Source organism: Stomoxys calcitrans, chromosome 1 (assembly GCF_963082655.1).
Source record: "Stomoxys calcitrans chromosome 1, idStoCalc2.1, whole genome shotgun sequence".
In the NCBI taxonomy this organism is placed as follows: domain Eukaryota; kingdom Metazoa; phylum Arthropoda; class Insecta; order Diptera; family Muscidae; genus Stomoxys; species Stomoxys calcitrans.
The window spans coordinates 238,276,232-238,301,406 of record NC_081552.1 but is presented as its reverse complement, the minus strand read 5'-3'; the positions used below and the strand labels follow the sequence as shown (position 1 = coordinate 238,301,406).

Here is a 25,175-nt window from a genome sequence, read left to right as displayed (position 1 = left end):
ATTTTTTTGTTTTTTTTGCACTTTTATACAAAAATATCATTTTACACTATGATGCCAAAATTTGGTGGATATAAGCTAAACCCCTAAATCACTCACATTGCTATTTGCATTTCTTCGAGGACACATTTAAGCCAAATGTTGTGTTGGGAATTGTTAAGTGCATGCAAATCCATTGTCCTTTGGGTTTGTCATAGCAAAGTAAATAAACGACAAAAAAAAACCAAAGCCTACTTTTAGGCAGATGTCGCTGAATAGCTACAAATTTTACATGATTTTGCACTTGGCTGTTTTTGTCACAAAACGGATGTACACCGCTTAAGTAGGCGACTATTTTTGCACTCTCATTTTGTTTAACAATCAAGTAAAAAGCCATACAACATTTAAAGTGCATGCTATGTGCAAAAGACCCAAAATACACAACCCATTCTAAAGAGCTCAAATATGCGAACTGTTTCGCAATTGTTGCATGAAAAAGTATACTGACTGCCGTATTATGTGACATTTGGATGAAAGTTGGCAAAAAAGGCGAGCAAAAGAAGACAGAGCAAAAATAAGGTTAACTTGTGATCATTTCCAAAAACTCCTAATGACAATGGAAAGGAAACTTTGTGATTTTCATCCAATTACAGACGTTATGGTCAAGGAAGGCTTGAGGAGGAGTGCCTAAAAGCAGGCTACAATTCTTTTCTAAATTCCAAAACAGTTCTTGACCACTCTATATTGGTCGCCATGATGACCAGTCTACTGTTCGTAAAGATGTTCAAAATCACCCGTACCCATGATGGATCGGTACCCGGCGTTACTACAGACGGAGGAGGACTACCTGACGACCCTTCAGGCTGCTCAAAGCAGAGCGTGCCTAAGATTTGCATATACTCCGAAAGGCAGGTAAGAGGCAAGGCAAAGTAAGGAAGCCAAAGACCCATAGAACTATAAGCCTTACGACCTTTCTACTCAAAACCATGGAGCCTATAGTGGATATCATGATAAAGAAAAGGAGAACCAGCGAAGAAGCCTTCGATAACAAGACACACATTGGCAGTAAGCAATGAAATCGAGGGGACTTTAAACAATATGAGGATCGACAAACTGCTCTAAAAAAAAACGACCAGTACCGGCTGGACCGGGTCCCTAAGAACTGGATAGGCCATATGCTACGGAACAGGTGGATAAATAGTGGGTCCCAAGACATAAAGACAAGGGAGAACAAGTAAAAGGGCGTTAAGTTAGGCCGGGCCAAACTTTGGATACCCACTACATCGGGTATCCGATAAAAAATTCATACCTTATGACCCATAGCAGCTATATCGAAATATGTTCCGATTTCTGACCAAATACTAAAAAGTACAAGTCATTGTTCAACCTTATGTATAAAAATTGAATTGGTGTTTGTTTGTCGGTTTGTTCCGTATAGACTCAAAAACGGCTGAACCGAATACCTTGAAATATTCACAGCTATATAATTTATTGATATCGGGAGAAAACATAGACTATATAATTGTTTGATATTGGAGGGGGAGCGTACCCTCCCCCTTGCCCCAAAAGTACTACCCAAAAATAAAAGTGGACCGATCGGCACAATATGGGATTCAAATGAAAGGTATTCAAGAGTAGAGTACGAATTTCATAATAAAAGTTGGGTCCAAGTATCTGGTAGGGCCGACCCAGCCCCAAAACCCCTTAAAATAGGTTTATTTGATGATCATGACAATATGGGACTCAAATGAAAGGTGTTCGGGGGTAGATTACGAATATGGTCAGGAAGTAGGAAAAGGCTTTATTATTTATTGATAACAAAAGGGGGCGGACCCTCCAACGTTACCCCCAAAACACCACCCAAAATCAAAAGTGGACCGATAAGGACAATATGGGCATCAAATGAAAAGTTTGTGGGAATTCGGTATACAAACTCATGTCGAAGTATAGGGGGTCACCTCACCCCCACAAAAACGCGCAAAATGGGCACATTAGCCAATCACGGATATATGGGACTCGGTTTGTTAGTTTCGCATAGACAGAAAAACGGCTGAACCGATTTTCTCGAAATTTTCGCTTATTGTGTAGGTTGGTCTGGAAGAAAACATAGGCTATATAATTTTTCGGTATCAGAAGGGGGACGGACCCTCCCCCTTATGCCAAAAACACAACCCAAAATCAGAAGGGGGCCGACCGGGACAATATAGGAATCAAATGAAAGGTATTGGAGAGTAGAATACAAATATTTAAATTTTTGATTTTAAAATTTGTGTCTAAGTACCCATCGGGCCCGTCCCAACCCCAAAACCCCCCAAACACATATATTGGACGTCCAATTCAATATGGGGTTTAAATGAAAGTTATTTGGGAGTAGATTTCGAATATTCAAGAGTAGAGTACGCATTTCATAATAAAAGTTGGGTCCAAGTACCTAGGGGGCGGCCCAACCACCAAAACCCCTTAAAATAGGGTTATTTGACAATCATGACGATATGGGACTCAAATGAAAAGTATTCGGGAGTAGAATACGAATATGGTATTAAAATTTGTGTTTAAATACCCATCGGGCCGCCCCAACCCCAAAACCCCCCAAACACACATATTGGATCTCCAATTCAATATGGGGCTCAAATGAAAGGTATTTGGGAGTAGATTTCCAATCTGGCATACAAAATCAGATCGAAGTATAGGGAATCACGCCACCCCTCAAAAACTTCATTAGACCCATTATGACTATATGATACATGGCTGAACTGGTTTTCTTAAAGTTTTCATAGATTGTGAAAGTTAGTCTGGGTGGAAACATAGGCTATATAATTTTTAGTATCGGGTGGAGGCGACCATGGCTATATGGTACTCAAATGAAGGATATCAAGGAGTAGATAACGAATATGACATTTGCCTTCAAGTCTAGGTGGCGCTTTTCCGACTAGAGATACGTCAAATGGGTTATTTGATCCACTATGACAATATCGCACTCAAGTGAAATGTATTTGAGATAAAAAAAGGAATTTGATATCCAATTTTGAAGCCAAAGGTTTTGGGGTACGCCCAAAAGCACCCCCTTAACTGAATTTCATTTCCGTTGGGAATAAAGAACGAATTTGATATCTATTTTAGTGCATAGTGCCGGTGGCCGCACCAAAACACCCTCCAAATGGTTCATATTAATGGGCCATGGCAACATGGGGCTCAAATTAAAGGGATTTGGAAGTGCAGCACGAATTTGATATCCATATTGGAGTCGAAATGTCTGAGGTGCCATCTCTCCCCCAAGGAGAACGTTACCCTAAGGAAGAACTTTACCACCAGGAACCGAGAAGAGCCAAATTCTCACTCATCAATGAATGCTTTCCGTTTCAAGTTTAAACTCAATGATAAGGGACCTTTTTTTATAGCCGAGTCCGAACGGCGATGCGCAGTGCGACACCTCTTTGCGGAAAATTTTTTAAATGACCATGCATGGCATTGTACCTCGCAACTGTCGTCAACATTATGATGTTCGATGTTCTCGCCAGGATTCGTTCAGCGTCATAGGCTACAATGGCACGATTTCGATAACCGCATTCAGGGCAAAGTGTCCCCACCCTAAAAAGATTTTAGAGAGTTAAGGAAAGCCCAGCGGAGCGGGCCTGGTTCGGCTAGTTGTGAATAATAAAATATTGATCTTTAAGCAGTCATATCTAAAAATAAACCGATCTGAACCATATACGACACGAATGTCGAAGAGCCAAACATAAGTGACTGTGTCAAATTTCGGCGACGTCGGACAATAAATGCGCCTTTTATGGGCTCAAAACCTTAAAATCGAGAGATCGGTCTATATGGCAGCTATATCCAAATCTGGACCGATCTGGGCCAAATTGAAGAACAATGTCGAAGGTTTTAACACATCTTACTGTCTCACATTTTGGCAAAATCGGACAATAAATGCACCTTTTATGGGCCCAAAACCTTTAATCGAGAGATCGGTCTATATGGCAGCTATATCAAAATCTGTACCGATCTGAGCCAAATTGAAGAAGGATGTTGAAGGGCCTACCACAACTCACTGTCCTAAATTTCAGCAAAATCGGATAATAAATGTGGCTTTCATGGGCCTTGGACCCTAAATCGGCGTATCGGTCTATATGGCAGCTATATCCAAATCTGGACCGATCTGTGCCATATTGAAGAAGGATGACGGAGGGCCTAACACAACTCATTGTCAAAAATTTTGGCACAATCGGACAATAAATACGCCTTTTATAGGCTCAAAACCTTAAATCGAGAAATTGGTCTATATGGGAGCTATATCCAAATCTGGACCGATCTGGGTTAAATTGAAGAACAATGTCGAAGGTCCTTACACATCTCACTGTCTCAAATTTCGGCGACATCGGACAATAAGTGCGTCTTTTATGGCCTCAAAACCATAAATCGAGAGATCGCTCTATATGGCAGCTATATCTAAATCTGAACCGATCTGGGCCAAATTGAAGAAGGATGTTGAAGGGCCTAACACAACTCACTGTCAAAAATTCTGGCAAAATCGGACAATAATTGCGCCTTTTATGGGCTCAAAACCTTAAATCGAGAGATTGGTCTATATGGCAGCTATATCCAAATCTGGACCGATCTGTGCCATATTGCAGAAGTATGTTGAGGGGCTAAACTTAACTCACTGCCCCGAAATTTCGGCGACATCGGACAATGTATGCACCCTTTATAGACCCAAAGCTTTAAATCCAGAGATCTCTCTATATGGCAGCTATATCCAAATCTGGACCGATCTGTGTCATATTGAAGAAGAATGTCGAGGGGCCCAACACAACTCACTGTCCCAAATTTTGGAAAAATCGGACAAAAAATGTGCCTTTTATAGGCCTAAAACCTTAAATCGAGAAATCTGTCTATATGGCGGCTATATCCAAATCTGGACCGATCTGGGCCATATTGAAGAAGAATGTCGAGGGGCCTAACACATCTCACCGTCTCAAATTTCAGAGATATCGGACAATAAATGCGCCTTTTATGGGCTCAAAACCTTAAATTGAGAGATCGGTCTATATGGCAGCTATATCCAAATCTGGACCGATCTGGGTCAAATTGAAGAACAATGTCGAAGGTTCTAACACAACTCACTGTCCCACATATCGGCGACATCGGACAATAAATGGACCTTTTATGGGCTCAAAACCTTAAATCGAGAGATCGGTCTATATCCAAATCTGGACCGATTTAGGTGGTGGATATAAAAAGGCACAGGGCATGCCACAAGGGGAGGGGAGAGGCGTAGCCAGGGTTTTTTTAGGCACTGCTATGGATGACCACCATAAATAACCCATTACGGAACCTGACTGAGGAGGGTTTTGAACCTTTCAGATCTGCATTAGCTATGCAGAGAGTCCGAAAGTGTCCTTGGTGACGGCATATGACTGGGCTAGACCTAGGGGTCTGAATGTTAGCCCAGAGAAGACTGAAATCTGCCTATTCATGAGAAAGAGGAAGGTGGGCTAATTTGAGGTTTCTTCACAAGAACGATTTCGATATCGGACAAGTTGAAATAGGTGTGATCTTGGACAGGAAACTGATCTGAAAATGTCACGTTCGGAAGCGTCCCGAGAAAGCTCACAGATGTAGGGCACTTTGTAGATGGATTATAGCCTCAAAGTGGGGCCTGAATTCGAGGATAGTCTACGGTATTTTAATCCAACGCAGACTATGTTATAATACCTCTAAGGGGTAAGGCTCCTAACCAGCTATGCAGAAGGGCCAAAAGGGTCCTGCAGATGGCATACGACTGGTCTAGACCCAGGGGTCTCAATGTTAACCCAGAAAAGATCGATGTCTGCTTGGTCACGAGGAAGACAAAGTTGGGCCAATTTAACGCACCACGTTTCCTCAATGGAAGGATTTCAATGTATGACAAGGTGAAATATTTAGGAGGTATAATAGGGGAGGTGGTATAATGATAGGAAACCCGGATGGATTAGAAGAGGTTTCGGATCAGATACTTGAGACGACACTAAAAGTCGAGTTCAAGGCACTGGATTGACGAAACTATGGTATTGTCATGTGGAAGTTCGTGCTGCACGGATGGATCAAAGCTAGAGGACAGAGAGTGCCTGGGGGTCTACATTGAGGACCCAGGAACTGACATCTGTTTCCGAGTGCCCATAAAAGGCCCATTTATTATATGATTGGCACAGTGACCCATGTTGGACTTCTCGACTTTATAGGCTTTGTAGTTCCGATGTAGCTGTTGCATTGGCGCCTAAAAGCACCCTTTGTTACCCGTTTTCGTTGACATTTGGAACAGTGAGCTGTGCTTGGCTCTTCGGCATTCGCGTTCAATTTGGCCGCCATTGGTCCATGTTTGGATAAAGTTGCCATAGAGGCCTTTTGACATGTTTTTAATTTTTTTATATCCGTTGTCTTTCACCTCACCACGCAATGCTTCGAATTTTCGGATTTTCCATGAAATTTTGAGTTTTTTTAGATTTTTTTATATTCGTTATCCTTCCTGCTTCCATGATAACCGAAGCCTTGCTTCCTTTATAACCAGACACGAAAATATACACCAACTTCAAAACAAGATGTAATCACATTTTCCTATCATTACATTGTCAATTTTGCATGAGCAATTTTAATTAAAAATTACAAAGATGATAGCATATCATTAGGCTTGACAATTTAATCGATTAAAAAAGCATGACTAATTTGATATGCGACAATTCAAAAGAAAAAAAGCCAACAAGTTTCTATGTGTCAGCATTAGAGATGGCAGCCAACCGTTGGCAATATAAAATTCTCTTAAAAAAAGTGTTGTTTTTCCAACACAATTTCAATTTCAATTTTATCTTTCATCTTTATTTTTAGGCAAGACAGGACAAACCCTAACAGAGATGAGTAGAAATTTAATAAATTTTCTTAATAGAATTTTGTAGCATACATTAGGGCTTTATTAATGTCAAACATACAAAGGCTATGTATAGGCAACACAACAAAATTTCCTTTCCAAAAATGAAAAAAAAAAAACAAATCTCCATTAATTTGGTCTTTTTTCATCTTATGCTCAGAAATTTCATCATACCTATCACTTCATTGTTGTAATCTTCCTGTTTGCCATTTCGTTTGGCAAAGCAAAAAAAAAAAAAAAAAAGAATAAATACATCAAAATATGAAATTATGTACACTTCAGAGAGACATTATTTACCTTAACAAAAGATGACAACACACTCACACACATACTCGTACCCACACAATGTATGGCAAATCAACAGACCATAACGAAGAAAATAACACAACAGCATAGAACAGCTTCAGAATAGAAACAATTTCCAAGGCTACATCACATGCCAGTCAACTAGCCAGTGTTTCGATAGCTTTGCAGTATCTTCTATACTCCCCAAAAATTATTGTGGAAATCGAAAAAATATCCTTTTATGTTACACAACCTTTCCCCTCTATATTCGCACTACATTCATTGCCCCACTCAGATCCATAAAATGTGACATAAGGTTGAAAAAGTCATTGACATCAGCAGACAACCTTAATATGGATGTGAATGATCTCAGCATGGCACATACATATGCACAGGTTTGTATGTATAGACGAACATTGCTTATGCTTCCTGCAAAGTGCCACAGACATACCAACGTAATACCGTTTAATATTTGTATATTTCTTTTTTCGAAGGATGTTAAGAACTTAACAAGCCATATCGCTAGTATTTACTTCACATTGCAGTGTATCCACTAGACAGAGAGAAAATTTCAATAAAGATATGCAAAAAGGCTTAAAGTTCAGCTAGGTAGACACACAACCAGAAAAAGCACAAAAAATAGTCAACTCTTTTCTTTGGTAAATTGGATATGGATGGTAAAAAGGCGGTAAGTTCGGTCGGGCCGAACTTTGGATACCCACCACCTCGGGTATATATGTAGACCGAAAAACCTAACATAAGGCACTGTTACAAATTGCAGTGAAAACGGATTAAAAATGCGCCCTCTATTGGCCCAAAACCTTAAATCGAGAGATCGGTCTATATGGCAGCTATATCCAAATCTCTACCGATCCGTCCCAAATTTTGACAAAATCGGACAATAAATGCGTCTTTTATGAGCCCAAAACCTTAAATCGAGAGATCGGTCTATATGGGAGCAATATCCAAATCTGAACCGATCTGGGGCAAATTGAAGAAGAATGTCAAAGGGCCTAACACAACGCACCGTCCCAAATTTTGGCAAAATCGGACAATAAATGCGCATTTTATGGACCCAAAACCTTAAATCGAGAGATCAGTCTATATGGCAGCTTTGTCGAAATCTGGACCGATCTCAGCCAAATTGCAGACGTATGTCAAAGGGCCTAACACAACTCACTGTCCCAAATTTTGGCAAAATCGGACAATAAATGCGCATTTTATGGACCCAAAACCTTAAATCGAGAGATAAGTCTATATGGCAGCTTTGTCGAAATCTGGACCGATCTCAGCCAAATTGCAGACGTATGTCAAAGGGCCTAACACAACTCACTGTCCCAAATTTTTGCAAAATCGGACAATAAATGCGCATTTTAAGGACCCAAAACCTTAAATCGAGAGATCGGTCTATATGGCAGCTATATCCAAATCTGAACCGATCTGGGCCAAATTGAAGAAGGATGTCGAGTGGCTTAACAAAACTCACTGTCCCGAATTTCAGCAAAATCGGATTATAAATGTGGCTTTTATAGGCCTAAGACCCTAAATCAGCGGATCGGTCTATATGACAGTCATATCCAAATCTGAACCGATAGGGGCCAAAATGGAAAAGGATGTCGAGTGGAATCTCCGATCATTGAGCTCGTCTCGAAAGAGAAATAAAACGTAAATTTGTGAAATGATAAGATCTTCGCCCTAACAGGGAAAAAAAAACTTGAAGAAAATTTTTCAATTTCAATGAAGTTCCCTCTAATTTTCTCATAAGACAAAATTTCACTGAAATTTTATCTAAAGACAAAATTTCAGTCATACAAAATTTCTCTAACATCTATGCAAGCATCTCCGATATCTGGCGATTTTGAAAATTAGGGTTAGGGGGAAGGTCCGCCCCCCCTCACGAGTCACAAAATGAAGTGCCCTGTTTTCACCGTGGAGGCTAATCCCTACCATCTGTGAAAGTTTTATGGATATGTTGTCTTTAGACAACATTTTTCATAAACTTTTCTCTCAAGACAAAATTTTCTTGAAATTTACTCTCAAGACAAAATTTTCTTCAAATTTACTCTCAAGAAAAAATTTCCTTGAAATTTACTCTGCAAAAAAATTTCTTTGAAATCTTCTCTTAAGACAAAAATTCCTCGAAATCTCTCCAAAGACAAAATTTCCTTGAAATTTCTCTCAAGACAAATTTCCCTTGAAATCTCTCTCAAGACAAAATTTCCTCAAAATCTCTCTCAAGCCAAAATTTTCCTTGAAATTTCCTTTCCTCCCCCTATCCACAATCTCCCAAAATGCCAACTCCGGGCGATGGTTGCATCGATTTAAGGTAAAATTTTGTATGCCACCTATTGCTAACTCAAAAGTACAAAATTGGTAAACAAAAAAAACTTTGGGGTCAAACAACTGTGAGGGACGCCCTACCCCAAAGTCCACATTAACGGACATGCTTACCGATTGGGCCAATATGGGTATCAAATGAAAGGTATTTAAGAGTAGATTATGAACTTGATATAATAATTCGACCTCATGTGTCGGGGGGCGAATCGCCCCCAAAAACCGCTATAAATTTCATGTTTAACGTTTGGAGGCCACCGTAGCGCAGAGATTAGCTTGTCCGCCTATGACGCTTAACGCCTGGGTTCGAATCCTGGCGAGACCATCAGAAAAAATTTTCAGCGGTGGTTTTCCCCTCCTAATGCTGGCAACATTTGTGAGGTACTATGCCATGTAAAACTTCTCTCGAAAGAGGTGTCGCACTGCGGCACCCCGTTCGGACTCGGCTATAGAAAGGAGGCCCCTTATCATTGAGCTTAAAACTTAAATCGGACTGCACTCATTGATATGTGTGAAGTTTGCCCCTGTTCCTTAGTGGAATGTTCATGGGCAAAATTTGCATTTGCAACGTTTAAAGCAATATGGGTATCAAATGAAAGATAACTGGAATTAGAAAGCTTAACTATTTAAAAAATTTGGGTCTTTCCCAGGCGCGTTGCCTCACCCCAAAATTCCTTTAAATGAAAAATCGCTTAACGGAAAATACAGAAAAACTGAAAGAGTTTTTACACCCTAAATTCCATTTTTATACCCTCCACCATAGGATGGGGGTATACTAAATTCGTCATTCTTTTTGTAACACCTCGAAATATTCCCCTATGAACCCATAGAGTATCGTCGTGACATTTTCATTCGATCTAGCCATGTCCACCTGACCGTCCTCTGTCCGGTCGTACTCTTTGCGGCCGTCCGTCCACCCTCTGTAAGGCTGTCCGTTCGTCCTATGTGTGGCCGTCCGCCCGCCCTCTGTCCGTCCGCCAGTCTGTCGAAAGCACGCTAACACTCGAAGGAGTAAAGCTAAACGCTTGAAATTTTGGCGAAATACTCCTTTTTAGTGTAGGTCGCTTGGGATAGTAAATGGGCCATATCGGTCCATGTTTTGATATAGTTTCCATATAAACCAATCCTGGACCTTGACTTCTTGAACCACTAGAGGGCGCACTTCTAACACGATGTGGCTGAAATTTTCCACGAAGTGCTTTGTTATAACATTCAACAACTGTGCCAAGCATGGTTCAAATTTGTCAATAACCTGATATAGCTGCCATATAAACCTAGTTTTGATCTTGAGCCTCTAGAGGGCGCAATTGTTAGTTTACCTAGTTTTGATCTTGAGCCTCTAAGGACGCAATTGTTATCCGATTTGGCCGAAATTTTGCACCATGCGTTTCGTTATGACTTTCAACAGCTGTGCTAAATATGACCCAAATCGGTTCATAGCCTGATATAGCTGCCATAAAAACCGATCTTGGACCTTGCCTTCTTGAGCCACTAAAGGGCGCAATTCTCATCCGATTTGGCTGAAAGTATCCTTGAAGGGTTTCGTCATAACTTCCAATAACTGGGCCATGTATGGTTCAAATTGGTGTATAACCTGATATAACTGCCATATAAACCGATCTTGGGTCTTGACTTCTTGAGCCACTAGAGGACGTAATTCTCATCCGATTTAGCTGAAAGTTTCCTTGAAGGGTTTCGTTATGACTTCCAATAATTGGGCCAAGTATGGTTCAAATTAGTGTGTAACCTGATATAACTGCCATATAAACCGATCTTGGGTCTTGACTTCTTGAACCACTAGAGGGCGCAATTCTCATCCGATTTGGCAGAAATTTTGCACGAAGTGTTTTGATATGACTTTCAACAACTGTGCAAGGTATGGCTCAAATCAGTTCATAACTTGGTATAGCTGCCATATAAACCGATCATGGGTCTTGACTTCTTCAGCTTTTAGAGGGCGCAATTCTCATCCGATTTGGCTGAAATTTTGCATGAGTTGTTTTGTTATGACTACCAACAACCATGTTTAGTATAGCGCAAATCGGTTCAAAACCTGATATAGCTACCATATAAACCGATCTTGGATATTGACTTCTTGAACCGCTAGAGGGCGCAATTCTCATCCGATTTGGCTGCAATTTTGATCAACGGCTTCTCCCAGGACCTTCCACATACGTGTCTAATATGGTCTGAATCGATCAATAGCTTGATACAGCTCCCATATAAACCGATCACCCGATTTTCTTCTTGAGCCCCTACAAGGCGCAATTCTTATCGGAATGGACTGAAATATTACCCAATGACTTCTACTATGGTCTTCAACACTCAATTCATTTATGGTACGAATTGGACTATAACTTCATGTAGCTCCAATAGCATAACAGTTCTTATTCAATATTCTTTGTTAGCCTAAAAAGACATACCGCGCAAAGAACTCGACCAATGCGATCCATGGTGGAGGGTATATACGATTCGGCCAGGCCCAACTTTGCAAGCTCTTACTTGTTTTTTAAAAGGTGGCCTTTTAGAAACGTAGTGCGTCAAATTGAGCCACCTTTGTCTTCCTTCTAGGTAGACAGATTTCAGTCTTTTCTGGGTTAACACTGAGACCCCTTGGATTAGCATAGTCGTATGCCATCTGCAAGACGCTTTCTGCTTAGCTGATTCAAAGCCCTTCTCAGTCAGCAGCCGTAATAGGTTTCTTATGGTGGTCACCCATAGAAGTGGCAATAAAATGACCCCCTGTGGCGAGTCCTATGCCTTTTCCCCCTTACATTTATGTCATGGTACCCACATTTGAACCATCTGTTCCTTAGCATATGGATTTTACAGTCTCCTAGGACCCGGTCTACACGATGCTGGTCTAAGCATGGGATCAGGGTATCAATCGTCACATTGTTAAAAGAATGTTAGTTCGGTGATATCGCACAAGACTATATTTCCTTAGTGAGTCGGATTAAGCTAAGTAAACATATCTACCAAAGGATTTTCACTAATCTATGCCCATGATTAAAATTTTCCTATTTTCCTAAATCAAATGAAACACCTGAACGCGATAAGAATTTTTAATAGCCTTACTATTTCAGTCATAATAATTCATTGTATTCATTGGTGGCTGTCTGTGGGCAGCCAAAAATATTTCGGAAAATATTCCCAAAACATAAATTGCAAACTATCTTTTCCCCATACCACCCACTCTTTCTCTCTCTCTCTTGCCCTGGGTCTGAGCACAGTTAAGGTTATGCTGCCAAAAAAACACAAATAAAACACATACACCTCACACACACATCTAAACCTCCACTTGCTTTTCCGCATCCCCTATGACTATCGTTGTCCGCTTAGAAGTGTTCCATTTACATAAAAAAGCCATCAATTTAAGTATCATCCTGGCAAACTATAGGGGTTACATATAGCGATGTGCCCATAGCTATTTACAAAAAAAAAAATATGCTAAAGCTCATTCCGTCGATTGCAGGAGTAGTGCTGGTTTAGATTTTCAAACCAGCCCATGAGTTGGCCTGTAGTGACATGTAGGGGAAATTTTATTTAGCAGCAGCTTTATTACCTCAGGCCCTATATGTGTGGTGTAGTGCTATGTTGTGTGGCATTGTGCTGTGCTCTGGAACAACATAAATGCATTAACGGCATGTCTATATCGCATTGTGGAAAGTTTCGTCAAAAATAAATCGCACATTTGAGGTTTGGTTTTAGTTTTTTTTTTTCGCGTGAAAAAAGGCTATGGAAAAAAAGGACTTCACTATAAAGTTAAGGGAAATGTTGTGTCTGCGGCTTGCAGAAGGAAGAGAAACGTTCTAACACCGGAAAAGCTGATTAGAACCAATATGAGGTTAACTAAACATACATAACAATCAAAAAATTAACATTTTATCGATTTATCCTGTAAATACCTGCATCTGTATTAAATTGTCAGAAAATATTAAATTTTCCAATTGAATGTTTTATCACGCCTCAATTTTTGTTGACATGATCATAGGTGAAAATATTGTAGTACAAAAAATGCATACTTTCAGGCGAAATTCTTCTACCAGGAATTGTAGCATACTTTTGTATGGCAAATAAATATAAATTTGAGCGAAAAACTTATTAAATTCGACTATGCCGAACTTTGAATACCCATCACCGTTGGTATGTTTATTATACTATTGTATCGTTACCCTCCTATATATATATACATATGGGCCAATCTGTATCATGTTGGGTTCAGGTGCCAAGAAGCCTGATATAAGTCACAGTGTTGTACACAACAATAAAAAAATTAACAATCTATCGGCTTATCCTGTAAAGGCTATTAAATGTTCGATTTGAATGCTTTATCACACGTGTATGTTAATCAAACCATGGCATACACGCCTCAATTTTTGTTGACATGATCATAGGTGAAAATATTGTAGTACAAAAAATGCATACTTTCAGGCGAAATTCTTCTACAAGGAATTGTAGCATACTTTTGTATGGCAAATAAATATAAATTTGAGCGAAAAACTTATTAAATTCGACTATGCCGAACTTTGAATACCCATCACCGTTGGTATGTTTATTATACTATTGTATCGTTACCCTCCTATATATATATATACATATGGGCCAATCTGTATCATGTTGGGTTCAGGTGCCAAGAAGCCTGATATAAGTCACAGTGTTGTACACAACAATAAAAAAATTAACAATCTATCGGCTTATCCTGTAAAGGCTATTAAATGTTCGATTTGAATGCTTTATCACACGTGTATGTTAATCAAACTATGACATACACGCCTCAATTTTTGATGACATGATCATAGGTGAAAATATTGTAGTACAAAAAATGCATACTTTCAGGCGAAATTCTTCCACCAGGAATTGTAGCATACTTTTGTATAGCAAATAAATATAAATTTGAACGAAAAACTTATTAAATTCGACTATGCCGAACTTTGAATACCCATCACCGTTGATATGTTTATTATCCTATTGTATCGTTACCCTCCTATATTCATATGGGCCAATCTGTATCATGTTTGGTTCAGGTGCCACGAAGCCTGATATAAGTCACAGTGTTGTACACAACAATAAAAAAATTAACAATCTATCGATTTACCTCCGTCTGTATTCAATTGTCAGTAAATATTAAATGTTCGATTTGAATGCTTTATCACACGTGTATGTTAATCAAACCATGGCATACACGCCTCAATTTTTGTTGACATGATCATAGGTGAAAATATTGTAGTACAAAAAAATGCATACTTTCAGGCGAAATTCTTCTACCAAGAATTGTGGCATACTTTTGTGTGGCAAATAAATATAAATTAGAGCGAAAAACGCAAAAGGTTCAACTGTGCCGAACTTTCTATACCCATCACCGTTGATATCGTTACCCTACTATATAAAAATACTAGCCGAACCGTGCCCGCTGCGCTGCGCCTTCTTTAACTCTCTAACAACTTTAAAGGGTAGGGACACTTCGCCTTAATGTGGATATCGAATTGGTGCCATTGTAGCATATGTCCGCCTATGATGCTGAATTGTCGTGATTGGTCTAAATATCCATTTGGTGGGTTTTGGGCGGCCCCCGAGGAACCAGACTACAACAATAGAAACCATGTTTTGTTTTTGGTGAAAGTAGTTTACGTTAGGTTAGGTTGAAAAGAGGGTGCAGATATTAATATGCCCCATGCAAGTAATCGGCTTGTTGTGAGCTCTAAAAACTAAAAAGTAACCTCGAAGAAGAAAATTTAGGAAATGCTCCAATGTCTTATCATCTTCCCCACATGCCCTACACATGCTGTGACTTGCTGCACCGATTTTGGATAGGTGAGCTCATAGTCCTTTGTGTCACGTTATGACACCAAAAGCTATACTAACCTCCTTTCCACTTCCTTTCAGTAACAGCCTCGTCCTCTCACAATTCTGATCACCCCATAAGATTTTCTCAGTCCTACCGACTGCTTCGCTGTTCCACAGTGTTAAATGCGAGTTTGTCGCCCACGCGCTTAAATCGAACTGCTTCGACCCGAAAGGCTTCGGGTTAATCAAGTTTATCGACGACAGTCCTTTGGCCTTCACTGCCAAATCGTCTGCCCTTTCATTCCCCCTTACTCCGTTATGGCCCGGCAGCCAAACGAGGCGGATTGTGCCATCCTCAGAGAAGGCTGTAATCTCCTTCTTACACTCCTTGGTGACAGTAAGAATGCCAAAAAATTTTGAACGAATCGCATCACCAATCTCCGAGATCTGGTGTTTTTAAAAATTAGGGGAAATGAGAAGTACTTTTTAGGGGAGCGATGGCACCTCAGGCATTTCGACTCAAATAAGGATATGAAATTCGTGCAATACTACCAAATCCCTTTAATTTGAGCCCCATATTGCCATGGTTGGTATATAAGAAGCGTTTGGAGGGTGTTTTGGGGCTGGGGCTGCCACCGGTATTTTGCCCGGAAAAGAGATATCAAATTCGTTCTTTACCCCCAAGTACCGTTGAGTTGAGCTCCAATTTGCCATAGTCGGATATGAAGTTCAGTTTAGGGGGTGCTTTAGGGCGTCACCCCCAAACTTATTTTTTATGCCAAATTCGTAATCTACTCCCGAATACCTTTCATTTGAGGCCCATATTGACATGAATGTCCAATATGTCGGTATGGGGGAATTTCGGGGTCGCGGGGAGACCCGATGGGTAATTAGACCCAAATTTTAATGTCATATTCGTATTTTATTTTCCGATACCTTTCATTTGATAACCATATTGTCCCGATCGGTCCATTTTTATTTTTGGGTAGTACTTTTGTAGTAAGGGGAGGGTCCGCCCCCTTCCAAAATCAACAAATTATGAAGCCTATTTCTGCTTCCTGACTATATACAAACGTACACAATCTGTGAAAATTTTTAGAAAATCGGTATAGACGTTTTTGATTCTACGGAACAAACAAAAAGCGCAGTCTAATATGGTCATGATGGGTCATATGCCCATTTAAGGCATTTTTGGAAGGTAGGGTAACCCCCTATACTTCGAACTGATTTTGTATGCCAGATTCGTAATCTACTCCCGATTACCTTTCATTTGAGGCCCATATTGACATGAACGTCAAATACGTCGGTTTGGGGGAATTTCGGGGTCGGAGGTCGACCCGATGGGTAATAAGATACAAATTTTATTGGCATATTCGTATTCTATTTTTCGATACCTTTGATTTGATACCCATATTGTCCCGATCGGTGCAACTTTATTTTTGGGTAGTAATTTTGTGGTAAGGGGGAGGGTCCGCCCCCCTTCCAAAATCAACAAATTATAAAGCCTATTTCTGCTTTCTGACCATATTCGCATTCTACTCCCGAATACCTTTCATTTAAGACCCATATTGTCATGATCTTCCAAAAAATCTATTTTAGGGGGGTTTTGGGCGGCCCCCCAGTTACTTGGACCCAATTTTTAATATGAAATTCGTACTCTACTTCTGAATACCTTTCCTTTGAGTCCCATACTGTCCCGATCGGTGCACTTTTATTTTTGGGTAGTTCTTTTGGGGTGAGGGGGAGGGGGTCCGCCCCCCTCCCCATATCCAAAAACTATATAGCCTATGTTTTCTTCCCGACCAACCTACACAATCTGTGAAAATTTTAAGGTAATCGGTTCGGCCGTTTTTGAGTCTATACGGAACAAACCAACAAACACAAATTCAATTTTATATAAAAAGAGCAGATGGGCCAATCTGTATCATGTTTGGTTCAGGTGCCGAGAAGCCTTATATAAGTCACAGTTTCAAGTTTCAACGAAATTGGGCAATAAAAACGACTTGTATGGGCTAAAGAACCAAATCTGGCAGATCGGTCTATATGGTACTTATATCCAAATATGGTCCGATCTAGGTCATATTCGGTTCGGATAGCGGGGGCCTAATGACTGCTCATTGTAGTGAAATCGGCTTATAAATGCACTTTTGATGGACTTAAGACCCTAAATGAACAGATCGGTCCCATTTGAACCATCTCCGGTTTGGACAACGGAAGGCCAACTCCTACTCACTGTTCTAAATTTCAGCGAAATCAGCAGATAAATGATTCATTTATGGGAATAAGACCCAAAATTGCTTGATTGGTCTATATGATAGCCATAAGGGTAGAAAGGTCCCTGGGAAGTGGGCTAAGCACACCACAGAAAAGCTAGAATTTTACGGCTATCAGATATATATATAATTTGTAGAGTAGGAAATGCATATTTCGATATATTGCAAACCAAATGACTAAATGAATATACTCCCTATCCCATGGTGGTGCGTATAAAAACTCTTTTGCATGCTCGCCAATTTCGTTCTGAGGAAAACTTTGCTGTTTTTGTCCATAGAGTGTCAGAAGAGGCGTGAAATTGCTGAAACTTTGCGTGTGGTGTCTTTCAAATGTTAACATTTTATTTTATATGCCCTAACGTGTGTATGCATGTGCATGCATATCTACTTCAATTCATGTTAGGTTAATCAATGGTGAACATACTTCAAATATAAAAGTATTGCATAGTTTCAGGCGAAATTCTTTTTCCACGAATTGTAGCATACACTTTTGAACTGCAAATAACTGTACATTTTAATGTATAAAATAAAGGGTGATACGCTTTAACAATTCCGCTAGGTTCAAGGCATTGGGATGTTATCAGTGTTATATCTGCCAAATATATATTTATCCGATTTTGAGTAATGTAGTAATACTGTGGCCATTTTCTAACCGATTCTAACGAGGTTTGGCATATAGAATTTTCTCAGGACTTTCAACGTTTACTACCAAATTCCACTGAAATGGGTTTCGATTACCATGTAGCTTTCATAATAGTTAAAGTTTTTGTTATACCTTGACTAAATAGGGTTGGATTTGTTATTTATGAGTAAATCTGTTATATATAACTAGTAAAAGCGAGCTAAGTTCAGGCGGGCCGAATCTTATATACCCATCACCATGGATCGTATTTGTCGAGTTCTTTTTCCGGTATCTCTTTCCAGGCAAACAAAGGATAAAAGAAAAGAATTTCTATGCTATTGAAGCCATATCAAGTTATGGTCCGATTCGGACCATAATTGAATTGAGTATTGGAGACCATAGTAGAAGTCATTGTGTAAAATTCCAGCCAATTCGAATAAGAATTGCCCCCTTTAGGGGCTCAAGAAGTAAAATAGGGAGGTCGGTTTATATGGGTGCTGTTTCAGGCTATACACCGATTCAGACCATATTTGACACGTATGTTGAAGGTCATGGGAGAAACTTTTGTTCACAAATTGAACCAAATCGATAATAATTGCGCCCTCTAGAGGCTCAAGAAGTCAAGACCCCAGATCGGTTTAAATGACAGCTATATCAGGTTATGGACTGATTTGCACCATTCTTAGTACAGTTGTTGGAAGTCATAACGAAACAAGTCGTGCCAAATATCAGCCAAATCGGATAACAATTGCGCCCTCTAGAGGCTCAAGAAGTCAAGATCCCAGATCGGTTTATATGGCAGCTATATCAGGTTATCAACCGTTTTGAACCATACATAGCACAGTCGTCGGAAGTCACACCGAAACAAGTCATGCCAAATATCAGCCAAATCGGATAACAATTGCGCCCTCTAGAGGCTCAAGAAGTCAAGATCCCAGATCGGTTTATATGGCAGCTATATCAGGTTATAGACCGATTTGAACCATACTTAGCATAGTTGTTGGAAGTCTTAACGAAACACGTCATGCCAAATTTCAGCCAAATCGGAAAAGAATTGCGCCCTGTAGTGGCTCAAGAAGTCACGATCCAAGATCGGTGTATATGACAGCTATATCAAAACATGGACCGATATGGCCCATTTACAATCCCAACTGACCTACACAAATAGGAAGTATTTGTGCAAAATTTCAAGCGGATAGCTTTACTCCTTTGAAAGTTAGCGTGCTTTCGACAGGCAGACGGACGGACGGACATGGCTAGATCAACTAAAAATGTCATGTCGATCAATCGTCGATACTTTATAGGGTCTTTGACGAATATTACGAGGAGTTACAAACAGAATGAGTTATACCCTCCTATAGTGGAGGGTATAAAAAATAATTTGTGTTTGTTTGTATGTTGCGTATAGACTCAAAAGCGGCTGAACCGATTACCTTGATAATTCCACAGATTGTCTGAAAGGAAACAGAGGCTATATAATTTTTTCATATCGGAAGGGGGCGGACCCTCCCCCTCACAACAAAAGTAAAAAAATTACAAATTTTGCCCATGAACATTCCACTAAGGAATAGGGGCAAATTTCTCACATATCAATGAGTGCAGTCCGATTCAAGTTTTTTAAGCTCAATGATAAGGGGCCTCCGTTTTTATAACCGAATCCGAATGCCGTGCCGCAGTGCGACACCTCTTTTGAGAGAAGTTTTGCATGGCATAGTACCTCACAAATGTTGCCAGCATTAGGAGGGGAAAACCACTGGTGAAATTTTTTTCTGATGGTCTCGACAGGATTCGAACCCAGGCGTTCAGCTTCATAGGCGGACATGCTAACCTCTGCGCTTCCTTTGACCAACCTTCGAAAAGCAATGATTAATGAAAAGTTACCTAAAGAATTTTTCAGTTGGCTGTATTTGAATAATGTAGAGGAAAATTCGTGCACATTGTTGATGCTGCTTTTAATGGTTATTTCCCTCTACTTTTAAAAATCGTAGCATCAAAATAAAATTAAATAATCCGAGTTCTTCCGAAAATCTCTAATTCCCCTACATATTTTGCCCTTCTAGCATAGCATCCTTGAATGGTTAAAAGTTAAATTCAAAAGCTTTAACATGTATGTTCACCTAATGACTGCATGCCCAACTCACTTCCTCTTAAATTGATGATAAAAATGGTGTTATACAAAAGAATTGCATATTTTCCGGCGAAACATTTCTTCCACGAATTGTAGCATACATTTTATATTGGAATAAACCATACGGTAACCAATGTGAAATATGAATTTATATAAATATACATGAACCACAATTGCATACTTGGAAACGGTATGTATTTCAAACAAATTGAGAACAATGAAACAATTCTTTGGACTCTTTGGGCAAATTTTTAGAAATACCATTTCAGAGAAAACTAAATTTGCATTGCATTTGAAGAATACAGGTACATCACTCGTTTATGCATAGTTTTGTATACCTTATTTTTAGATTTTTGTTGTGCATAAATATTTGATATCAACAAACACCATTAGTGTTTGCTATCAAATGTGGAAAACTTTTTATATGATGGCTTGTATTGGGTTGCCCAAAAAGTAATTGCGGATTTTTCATATAGTCGCCGTGACTCTGTAACTGCATTCTTTCTTCTGTCAGTTATCAGCTGTTACTTTTAGCTTGCTTTAGAAAAAAAGTGTGAAAAAAGTATATTTGATTAAAGTTCATTCTAAGTTTTATTAAAAATGCATTTACTTTCTTTTAAAAAATCCGCAATTACTTTTTGGGCAACCCCAAATGTAACAACGCCGTATAGGCTAAAATTGGGCGAAACAGACCTTTTGTTACCCTATACCTTTGGGTATCAAGGCTAAGTTGTCGAAATCAAAATTTTTATAACTTTGAAAAGTACAACTTGGACCGAGACTTGAGAGAATCGTTGTGCAAAATTTTGAGAAGATCGGTTGATAAATAAGTTGGCGAAGGCCCTAAAAATCCAATCAGAAAGTGAGTCTGATTCGATGGGTATACTTGGTAATGGGTCTAGCTCTCTTCCTTCTGGGCGCTACAAACAAATGCACAATGTTATAGTACCCTGTACCGCAGTAGTGGTCTAGGGTCATAACAACTAAAAGTGTCCTAAGTTCGGCATGGCCGAAACCCATCACCATGGATTCTGTTAAAATATGGGAGCTATATCTAGTTATAGACCGATTTGGACCATGCTTTACACAGCTGTTGAAAGTCATAACAGAACACTATTAGGGCTCAAGATTACTAATTGGGAGATAGGTTTATATGGAAGCTATAACAGGTTATTGACCGATTTAAACCGTACTTAAGAGAGTTGTTGGAAGTCATAAGAGAACACTATGTGCAGAATTTCATATTTCTATGTCAAATCGGATCAAAATTGAGGCTTTCAAGGGCTCAAGAAGTCAAATCGGGAGATCGATTTTTATAGGAGCTATATCATGTCCTACACCGATTTGGACCGTACTTAGCACAGTTGTTGAAAGTCATAACAAAACACCTCATGCAAAATTTCAGCCAAATCGGATAATAATTGCGTCCTCTAATGGCTTAAGATGTCAAGACCCCAGATTGGTTTATATGACAGCTATATCAGGTTCTTGACCGATTTCGACCATACTTAGTACAGTTGTTGAAAGTCATAATAAAACACTTCATGCAAAATATCAGCCAAATCGGATAAGAATTGTGCCCTCTAGCGGCTCAAGAAGTCAAGGCCCCAGATAGGTATATATGACAGCTATATCAGGTTTTGGACCGATTTCAACCATACTTAGCACAGTTGTTGAAAGTCATAATAAAACACTTCATGCACAATATCAGCCAAATCGGATAACAATTGCGTCCTCTAATGACTTAAGAAGTCAAGATCCAAGATCGGTTTATATGGCAGCTATATCAAAACTTGGACCGATATAGCCCATTTACAATCCCAACTGACCTATACTAATAAAAAGTATTTCAAGGGCTAGCTTGACTCCTTCGAAAGTTAGCGTGCTTTCGACAGACAGACGGACGGACGGACGTAGCTAGTTCGACTTAAAATGTCATGACGATCAAGAAAGTTGGCGAAGGCTACCTTTGAGAAGAGCCATCAGAGAAACACTTATGCACAATTTTGTAAATATTGGTCAACCAATGATCATATTATGGCAGTATTAGTTAAAGTCAGACGAAAATATATATGCGTGATATCTATAATTCTGCAACGATTTCAAATACAATCGGCCCACATTGTAAAAATCATAAAAGAAATATGTGAATAAATATGGTGAAAGAAGATCTAAAAGTAGAAATTGAGTGGTACATATATATGTATGGGAGCTATATATAAACCTAAAACGATTTCTTTGAAATTGAAGGGGGGGCGGACCCTCCCCCTTACCAACATTTTCAAAAACGCCAGATCTCGGAGATACGTGCACCAATTTAAGCGAAGTTTTGTATGCCACCTTATGGTATCCCAAAAACACGAAATTTGAATAACATTTGTGGGTCCCATAACCTGGGGGGACGCCCCATCCCAAAACCCACCCGGACGGACATGTTTTCCGATCGGGACAATATGGGTATCAAATGAAAGGTATTAAAGAGTAGAGAATGAAATTGATATACAAATTTCGCCCAAAGTGTTCGTGGCAAATCAGTCTATAACCTGATATAGCTCCCATATAAACCGATCTCCCGATTTGACTTCTTGAGGCCCTGGAAACCGAGATTTTTGTACGATTTGGCCGAAATTTTGCACATAGAGTTCTGTTATGACTCTTTACAATTGTGCCAAGTACAAACCAAATCGGTCAAGAACATGATATAGCTCCCATATAAACCAATCTCCTTATTTGACTTCTTGAGCCCTTACAAACAGTGATTTTTATCCGATTTAGCTGAAATTTTGCACATAGAGTTCTGTAATGACTCTCAACAACTATGCCTGTGTGCGGCTCAATTCGGTCTATAACTAGATATAGCTCCCATATTTTAGCAGAATCCATGGTAATGGGTTCTCAAGATTCGGCCCGGTCGAACTTGTTTAATATTTTCACGAAAAATTTGAACTTTCACAAAGGCAAAACTGTCTGAAGGAGTGTCTTAATGGGTTTGCGATTTACTAGAGAGTTCTTAACTATTGTCTTGGCTACAATTTTCGTCTTAGTGTTGGATCGAAAATCTCAATGGTTTGGCTGCTATATGCCAAAATATCCAAAAAAAAACATGAGAAAAGTCAGAGAAAAAACTAAAATCTGGAAGCTCGATTTTCACCGTAGGTGTATGGTCTAGTGGACAATTTTGCTTAGTACAATCCCAAGAATCAGAAACGCAGAGGGCCTCTTTAGATGTTCGCAAATCGCACCACCCTGATGCCAATATATTCTTAATCGGCTGGACATGTTAAGTTAATCTAGCCATGCCTGTCCATCCGTCCGTCGGCTCGCCTGTCATTGGCTTAGGACCCTACATTACCTAACTAATTTTAGTTTCTCTCTCAATAAGCCTACTCAATATTTTCAACGAATTTCCCTCAATTAAGACATTGCAATTTTCAAACGAATTGTTTACAACCTTCAATAACAGCACCACTGCATATGGGGCAAGTTTTATAATTGAAAATTTTTGTGTTTTGATATTAAATTTATAACTCATTGTACTTTTGCTATTTGTGGCTGCGAAGAATTTGCCATGGTCACTGTCATGTGCAACAGCAAACAACACCAATGCATAATTCAGTGGATATGCAAATTTCCAGCAATTTACCATAATATATGCCCCTGACTTTCAGCCCACAATTGGCAATTGCGAAGCCGCGCAAGCCTCTAAAAACAAAACCAAAACATAGACTGATGACGAGGACAGTCCTTTTTGGAATGTTTGCTTAAAACAAAAACAAAAACTTTAATTGTTTTGAAGGTTAACTAGGCTAGTAGTTGTAAAATCAACTTTGGTCACGTCCTTATAGAGTTATAATTGTAGCCTAGTTTTAGGCGGCTGTATACAAAATCAAGCACTTTCGCTTAGTTACTAGTATTTAATTTTTAAATAAAACCTACCACCAATGTTTGCCTACAACTCGAGCCAATTAGTGTTCGTTCAGTCGAAATTATTTTGTAAACAAGGAAGCCACGCAATTAAAAACATTGTTGCGAAAAGTTTGTACTCTTAATTTTAAAAACAAATATACTTGCATGTTTAAACACTGCCATAGTTATTGACTATTTTATATATATGTAACAAGGAGAGCGTGCTAAGTTAGGCGGGGCCGAATCTTATATACCCTCCACCATGGATCGCATTTGTTGAGTTTCTTTCCCGGCATCTCTTCTTTGGCAAAGAAGGATCAAAGAAAAGATTTGCTCTGCTATTAGAGCGATATTAAGTTATGGTCCAATTCGGACCACAATTAAATTATATCTTGGAGACCTGTGTAATATTTCACCCAATTCGAATAAGAATTGAGCCCTTTGGGGGCTCAAGAAGTAAAATAGAGAGATCGATTTACATGGGAGCTGTAACAGACTATAGACCGATTCAGACCATAATAAACATGTGTGCTGATGGTCATGAGAGGATCTGTTGTACAAAATTTCAGACAAGTCGGATAGCGACCTCTAGAGGCTCAAAAAGTCAAGATCCCAGATCGGTTCCTATGGCAGCTATATCAGGTTATAGACTAATTTGAACCTTATTTGGCACAGTTGTTGGATATCATAACAAAATACTTCGTGCAAAAATTCATTAAAATCGGATAAGAATTGCGCCCTCTAGAGGCTCAAGAAGTCAAGACCCAAGATCGGTTTATATGACATCTATATCAGGTTATGGACCGATGTGAACCATACTTAGAGCAGTTGTTGGAAATCATAACAAAACACGTCACGCAAAATTTTATTCCAATCGGTTAAGAATTGCGGCCTCTGGCGGCTCAAGAAGTCAAGACACAAGATGGGTTTATATGACAGCTGTATCAGGCTAAACACCAATTT

At 39.4% G+C, this 25,175-nt stretch overlaps 1 protein-coding gene across 1 annotated transcript in view; it reads right to left on the bottom strand.

Moving 5' to 3' along the window:
* The window catches only part of LOC106092389 (serine-rich adhesin for platelets), an 829,314-nt gene that overhangs the window by 529,582 nt on the left and 274,557 nt on the right, over positions 1-25,175 (bottom strand). The gene's annotated exons all lie outside the window — the stretch shown is intronic.